The sequence below is a fragment of the Coffea arabica genome, chromosome 1e, assembly GCF_036785885.1.
Source record: "Coffea arabica cultivar ET-39 chromosome 1e, Coffea Arabica ET-39 HiFi, whole genome shotgun sequence".
In the NCBI taxonomy this organism is placed as follows: domain Eukaryota; kingdom Viridiplantae; phylum Streptophyta; class Magnoliopsida; order Gentianales; family Rubiaceae; genus Coffea; species Coffea arabica.
The window spans coordinates 4,899,112-4,906,645 of NC_092311.1; the positions used below are offsets into that span (position 1 = coordinate 4,899,112).

The 7,534-nt window shown below is 36.7% G+C and overlaps 1 long non-coding RNA gene across 1 annotated transcript; it reads left to right on the top strand.

The window, feature by feature from the left end:
* The first annotated feature begins 3,350 nt into the window (after positions 1-3,350).
* On the top strand, positions 3,351-7,221 carry LOC140008337 (uncharacterized). The gene is made up of 2 exons (XR_011815708.1): positions 3,351-3,679; positions 6,947-7,221. It is a non-coding gene; the product is annotated as an uncharacterized lncRNA (long non-coding RNA).
* The last annotated feature ends 313 nt before the right edge of the window (positions 7,222-7,534 follow it).

The window sequence follows — 7,534 nt, forward strand, 5'->3', positions numbered from 1 at the left end:
TTTATAATGATTACTCTTTTATTGGGTTGTGTTAAGTTGGTAACTAGCATGGGCTCATCATCAGTGGCAAAAATCCACTAAGTTTGTTTTCCGATTTTCACCAGCAGGGATATTTTAATAATTTGGATTAGCTGCAGGAATTTTAGGTTTATGGTAATTTTCTGTCTAGTAATTATTTTTGGTAATTAATATTTCAGTTGTTATAGGGAATAAGAAGGCTTAGCTTTCCACTAGAGAATGCTACCCAGGCCAGGCACGATAAGCCTCATCCAACCCAAGGGAATGAGCAGAAATGCAGATTCGCATGTGCAAGCCAGAGGAACTTCGACGTTGTTTGGGTCGTGGCACGGCCTCAATACATTGACATTGTCCTCCTGCTGCAACCTTTCATCCAAGACTGCATAATTATCGAGTCTTGCATGGTCACCTCGAAAACCTCCATGAGGCGCGCATGTGGGAATTGCAAAAACTACTGAAACAACTTTATGGCTGAAGTCAAATCCTTCTTTTATTGATTCTACTTGCTTCTTTCTGTGTTCTCCACACACCCCCACCCCCGCTGCCCAGCACAAATTATCGGTATATTTTTTCCTATTAATATACAATGGATTTTTGGCGTATGTCCCAGGCAATATACCAAGTTGAAGTAGCATTTATGCTTAATAGTAGCTATCCATCCGTCAGTTTTTAGAAACACATCAGGTGATCTTTCAAGTTTAATCTGGAGCGTACTGTGTACGACGCAAACCAAAGAGTTTCGAATAGGCTTTTTCAGATTTGTTAATAGCCGTTTGAGCACAATTTTTATTGATAAATCATGAAAAGTTAAAAAAAAAAAGCTTTCCACTAGAATTTTACTCTAGTAAGGAGTCCTAATCAGGATTGGAATTGGCTTTGTTCTAAAGTTTATAAATAACCACTTTGTGTCGTATGCCCAAACATTGATTTGGCATGCTTTTGATGACAAGGAACCAACTTGGGAGTTGGTTTGAATTCTATGGAGTTTGTTTTATGATTTTCACCAGCAGGGGTATTTTAGTAATTTGGATTAGTTACAGGAATTTTAGGTTTATGGTAATTTTCTGTCTAGTAATTATTTTTGGTAATTAGTATTTTAGTTGTTATAGGAAATAAGAAGGCTTAACTTTCTAGCTTTCTGCTAGAATTTTACTCTAGTTAGGAATCCTAATCAGGATTGAAATTGGCTTTGTTCTAAAGTCTATAAATAACCACTTCTCCACAAAGATAAGTCAGTTTTGGTCATTAATAAAATTTTCCTGCAGACTTAACGTCTTCCTTAGGGCTGTGTGATACATTCCAACTTTAGGAGTGAGGCCTAAAGATTCCTAGGAGTGATTCCTAGATTTACCAACCAGTTTTTACCTTCTTAGCATATTCTCTAATCCTATTCCAAACTGCTATTTTAAGTTCGGGTGAAATTCTGTATCTAAGCTGTTCTACAAGCTGTTGTACCTACTTAGTTTCGTGCTGCGTTAGTTTTGGTATCAAGTGGGCCATTTCAATACAAGTTGGCGGATTTGTCCCCCCTTGCACGTGGTTTTACTGCAAGCAAGAATAAATTTTAGTTTTACATTTTACAAATCAAAATTTGACTCTTTCCCATGAAGATAAATTCTTATCTCATCGGTTACGAAAGTTAGGGCATATTCACAACGTTCTCTTATTAATGTTATTTTTTGTTATACGAAAAATTAGGCACGTTTCTTTTATGTTATCAGATATTCCCTCCAATGTACACTTTTGATGCCAATAAATAGCAACTATTCCCACTTTAGAAAGTGCACCAAAAAGCTGACAGCCGAGACCTTCCTGCCAGTTGTTTTTTTCAACTACTATCTTCTTCTTCTTCTTCTTTCACTCACTGCTGGATTTATGCAAGATTTGCTAGTTCAGATCCTTCTTGTTTATAATGAGAAGAAGGCTTGTTTAATCATGGGGAAACATTTCAACATCTTGAAATAGTTTTTTAGGACAGTGTTATTAAACATGACTCAATCTACATTTTATTAGTTTTAGTTAACATTGTTTTTTTTTTTTGGCTATTTTTCAACAATCTAAGAAACTATGGCCTCCAGCAACGTTAATGTAACGATCCCACATCGGCTAGGGAGAGATCTTGGGCCTCTTTGATAAGTCTGTAGTGATCTTTCCCACCTCGACGAGGCCTTTTGGTGAGGTAGCCTGCGGGTGCCTGTTGTGTTGTCTAGCACCGCCAAGAACAAAACCCACGGCCCCACGGGGTGTCAAATTGTGGGACAATATTGTCGAGGGACTGTTAGAGTTGGTATCAGAGCCGACTTCCGACTCCGGTGTGCCAGCGAGGACGCTGGGTCCCCCAAGGGGGTGGATTGCAACGATCCCACATCGGCTAGCGAGAGAGCTTGAGCCTCTTTGATAAGTCTATAGTGGTCTCTCCCACCTCGACGAGGCCTTGGTGAGGTAGCCTGCGGGTACCTGTTGTGTTGTCCAACACCGCCAAAAACAAAATCCACGGCCCCACGGGGTGTCAAACTGTGGGACAATATTGTCGAGGGACTGTTAGAGTATTGTGAGAACCCGAAAATTATATTTATATTGATATTCTCAAAAATTATATTTATATATTTATTTATATATTTGTATTCTAATCTAATTGCCTTGAATCTTTGGTTAATCTAACGGTTGAATCGTGATTTTTCTCCTATTGCCTCATTCAATTTATTGCATGTTGGTTTTCTTGGGGTGATATACCAATTCGTCCAACTAGCGAGGTATGTGCGATAAATTTTGTGAACTAGAGGGAGATTTGTACAAAAGGGAATATTGTGTTGAAAGGTGTTTTCGAACCGTATTTGTTTTGAAATTTTCTACTTTGAATGAATTATATTTCTTAGTAATTGGAAAATGATTCATATATGATTTTATACCTTCTTGTTTCCGTCCAATAATTTTGAAAACATTTGCAAGGGTTTAATTGAAGTAGTCAAACTTATTTGGTTGTGCAAACTCTATTTGAGTGGAAATGAAGGGTTAATCTTGGCTAATTACTTTTAGAATTATTGGATTTTTGACTGTGATCAAGACTAGTTTTAGTCTTCACCTTGGAAGCAAAATGGACCAAAACATTTCATTCCTTTTCTTACCTCTTGGCCGACCATGGAGTGGAAATATCAGCCATAATCTTCTTCTCTTGGCCGAAAATTTTGACTAAGCAAGAGAGTAGGAAAAAAATTAAGGGAAAGCTACAGGATTGTTTTTTTCCTTGTCCTACTCCAATTTCCCAACCGAGAGAGACATATTTCTCCATTGCCTCCATTTTTGACCAAGTAGCATGCAAGTTGACTAAGCCAAATTTACTTCCTCTTGTTTCTTTTCTTTAGCTCAACCACCGAGAGAAAGAAAAACAAAGACAAACAAGGCTGGTCACTTATTTTGTCCCACTTTAGCCGAGAGAGAGAGTAGAGAGAGTTGAGAGGAAAGATTTGTGTCCTGCTCCAACCTTCCATCCGAGAGAAGCTTGAGAGAAAATAAAGAAATTTCTCTTATTTTGCTTCCACTTCAACCAAGAGCAACGAGAGAGAGAAAATTGAAAGGAAGCTTGTGTCTTACTTCCATTTCCAGCTTGCTTGATCGAGTAGAGGACCAAAACTGGGGAGTTAACTTCTAGCTTGTTTTAAAGGTAACATGATTTGGAACTTCAATTTCTTTCACATACTTTAGAGGGCTTTTGATGTATGTTAAATTTAAGCCAAAAGGTAGGAGTTTAGTGGAAGAAAAATATACTTTTCTAAGTTATAGGTTGCTGGAATTTTAATTTAGTGACATATGCTGATAATTTTTATTTGCAGCTTTGTATTTGAAACTCTAATAGGTTTCCTTACTAACAACTCAGGTCATATGTTTCATCTTATGTTAAAAATGATATATGGTGTCTTTGCCATGAAAATGAGTGAGAAATTAGTGGCTTGGATGAAAGAAAGTTTGAAGGAACCTGGTTGGAAAAAATCTGTGGGCTGACCGATTGCATAAAGTTGGATATATCAGTTTTACTTTAAAGTTGGAGTGAAGTTTTGCTAAGATTTCATGTTTTATATCATGACAACCGTGTATATAGAAGTTAATATGTTTATATGGTTGAATAATAGTTATATGTTCATTGATTTGGCTGAAAATTTGTTTAAGAGAGCTTGAGAAAAATTGGAGGAACTTTGTTCCATCCTTGTCACAGCCTGCTATCTCATTCCTTTGAGAAGTTTCTACTAGGAAGTCATGCTCTAAATGTTATATTTCTTGTTTAGTATGCTATAGTATGTTGTCTTTGAATTGGGTAGCAAATTGCTAGCTTAAATGTGAGTTATTGGCAGCAATAAAGTTGGAATAACTCAAGTGAAAGGTTGAAATTTCAGGTGACAGTCACCCCTAGGCAGTTTTAGTAAACGAATCATAACTTTGTGTAGAAAAATCGAAATTGAGTACCGTCAATTGCGTTTGAAACTAGACTCATAGATCTTTCCAATGGTATAAAATTGGAAGTGTGGTTCATTTTATATATGCACCAGAAAATCAGCAAAGTTGACTGAAAAATCGGTCCTGAACAAGTAAAAATTGGAGTGCTGTGGTAACTTGTGACTCAATTTGGATTAACTTATGAACCAAATCTCCTTGAGATGTCTGCTAAAGATTGTTAGTATTTCAAGTCTAGTTTTAAACGAGATAATTTGTATGAGTTTTCGACATTTATAACTTAAGTTATGATTTTTCCAAAGAAAGAATGCTTGCTGGAATTTTAGCTTTGATCGCTAAATTTTCAAGATGATTTTAAGCTCAATTTGTTCAAAACACCCTAGAAGACTTTAAACTACAAGTATGTGTTGGAAATGAACCAAAACCATGGACCTTAAGTGGTTTAAACTCCATTTATTTCACTGTTTCCATGGCTGGAATTCTCCTTAAGGTTGACTGAAAGAGAGAGTGATTTTGTTAGCTTTATTCTTGGTTTTGTGTGGTGAAATCAACTTGTTAATGTCCTAAACACATGATTAAATATTAACATTGGTATGAGTAGTGAATTGGAGTAGAAAATGAAAGGTTTTGAGAGGTGCAAACTTCACTTTTACATGTTTCATGTCCCAAGCAATAAATTTCCCGTTTTAGTTAAGGAAAATGAAAATGAGTGTTAAAATGCTAATATCATGTTTACTATATATTTTAGCCATGTCATGTAATTTTTCCAGCTTGCATATCTTCCATTAGTTTGCTTATGGAAATTTAAGCTTGTGGAGTTGAACTTTTGCTTGACGGCCAGCCTTGGTATGAAGACATGTGAGCTGAATATTTGTCTATTTTTTGTGGCTTTATGGTCTGAAACTAGTAGCTTGTATAGCCTACCATTTGTGGTCTTGATTTGGATGGTTTGGCTATGAAATTTTGTATTGAATTTGGAGAGGAAATATAGGATAAAACAGGGGTTATGCTGTCCAAATTTTGGGGCAGCTTACTACCTTGATTTTGGACTGATTTGGTGATGTACTTGCCTAATATACTTAGTGAACCTTTAAGCTTTGCTTATGTATTGCATTTTGGTTGAAATGGAAGGGTTTCATTGGGATTTTCTTCCAAATTGCTGGCTAAAATTGTGCTTGTTTGTCGATGGAGAGTGCAGCCTATTACATTGTTGTTTTTCTAACCTTTTAGTAATTGGTTTTGGCCAAAACTTGTTCCAAACTTTGGAGGAGTCTTTTGTGCGTGAATTTGAGTGAAAACTATGAAGATTGGGATGTGAAAACCTCATGGTTGTACTTGTTTCATGGCTGTGAAAAAATTCTGATTTGGAGGGCAGTTTTGCACCTTGCTACCTTTTAGCCTCAACGTCTTTAGTTTGAAAGTCTTTTGGACACAACCTCGCTGACTTGACTTGAGAAAACCTTGTTTCTTTCATTGGTTCGCCGCTGAAAAATTTCCTGCCATGAAGCGAATAACGAACTTGTTGGTTATTCATGTTTCTTGAGTCCAAAATGCTCTTATACGCTTCAAAATCCTACTTGAGTTTTTGCCCTAGAATATACTTAAATTTTTCCTTGATTTGCATTCTAAATATGGCTGTGTATGTTGGGTTTTGAAAAAAAAAATTAACTTGGAGAGGTATACGACTCATAGTCGAGTCTAAATTATGAATTCTGTTCACTTGGTTATTCTTAGGGCTTGTTTGATCAAGGGGGCAATCCAGGAGGAAACTTTTGATGCTATTTTTGCTTGAACTAGTGAGTGTTCCAACTGCAAGTTTCATGTTACTTGTTGCACAAATATGCCTTGTATATGACTTGTTACTTGAATTGACTTGTTATTACATAGGTGAGTGTGTACTTTATCACACTCAACCTAACTTGACTGAATTCCTGTTTTACTACTATAAGTGAATTGTTTACAAGTGAATTGAGATTCATGCGCATGAGTTGAAAGTAACGGCCTGGATCCTAAACCCCATAGACTAGTTAATCGAGTCGAGCCGACAAGGGTCTGGTCGATTAGATAACGAACCCTGGGTCTACTGTTTTGTCGAGTGGAGTGTTATCTTCTCGACTAATTGGTATACTCGAATATTACCACCACTGTTTATATTTGGAGTTCGGGTCCGGTAGGGGGTTGATTGGTGGATGGAGGTTGGAGTTAAATGGTGATCTACTGGACTTGTTATGATTCCATGGTTGACGGAGTGTCAACAGATTCTGAACAAGTTGTCACGAAACCTGTTCCCGAGAACAGACTGTATCATTTTATATGCATGTGTTATCAGTTGTACGTGGTTAAATGAGTTGTCTGGATGTTATGTTCTTTATGAAAAATGTGATCATGCTATCATATGAATGCTAAAATACCTAATTTCTTGTTGTTCTCTTGGAACCTCACTGAACTTTTAGCTCATCCCTTCATTTGTTTTCTTTAACAGGGTACGGGGATGACAAGGACAAGAATAGTGCTAGTTGTAATAGGAAATCTTAATCTTGTATTTGGACGGCACTGTATTATGGTATTAGTTTACAAGTTCTTATCTTTTGGTTTGTATTTTGGTTTGTATATTCGAATAATTGGTAGTATGTAGATGTTATGTTGAAGAGTTTTAGCGTTATTGATTTGCTATCCAAAGAATAAGGAATTCAAAAGCTATAGTCCTTATTTTAAGTAATTGCAATCCTATTTATACTTAGAGAAGTGATTGAACTACTTGCATTTCATTTCGCTTAGTCGTATACATAAGTATGGAGTTTTTTTGTGAATTTGGATGGCTTGTAATATCTATTGGGGAGTTTTGTTCTTACTTTGGAGTTAATGTTATCTCTGAAATTAATGTTAGTGAGTGAGTCCTGGCGAGAGTTAGGCAGGCGGTCCGCTAACCTCTGGGGTTCGCCCTTGAGGGAAGTGGGATCGTCACAGTTAACACCTCACAACCTGCATCCGCATCAGTTGCAGTCACACTACCTTTGGCTAAACCTTTTCTAGACGTCTCCAAAATTAAAGTTTTCGCCAATGAAAACTT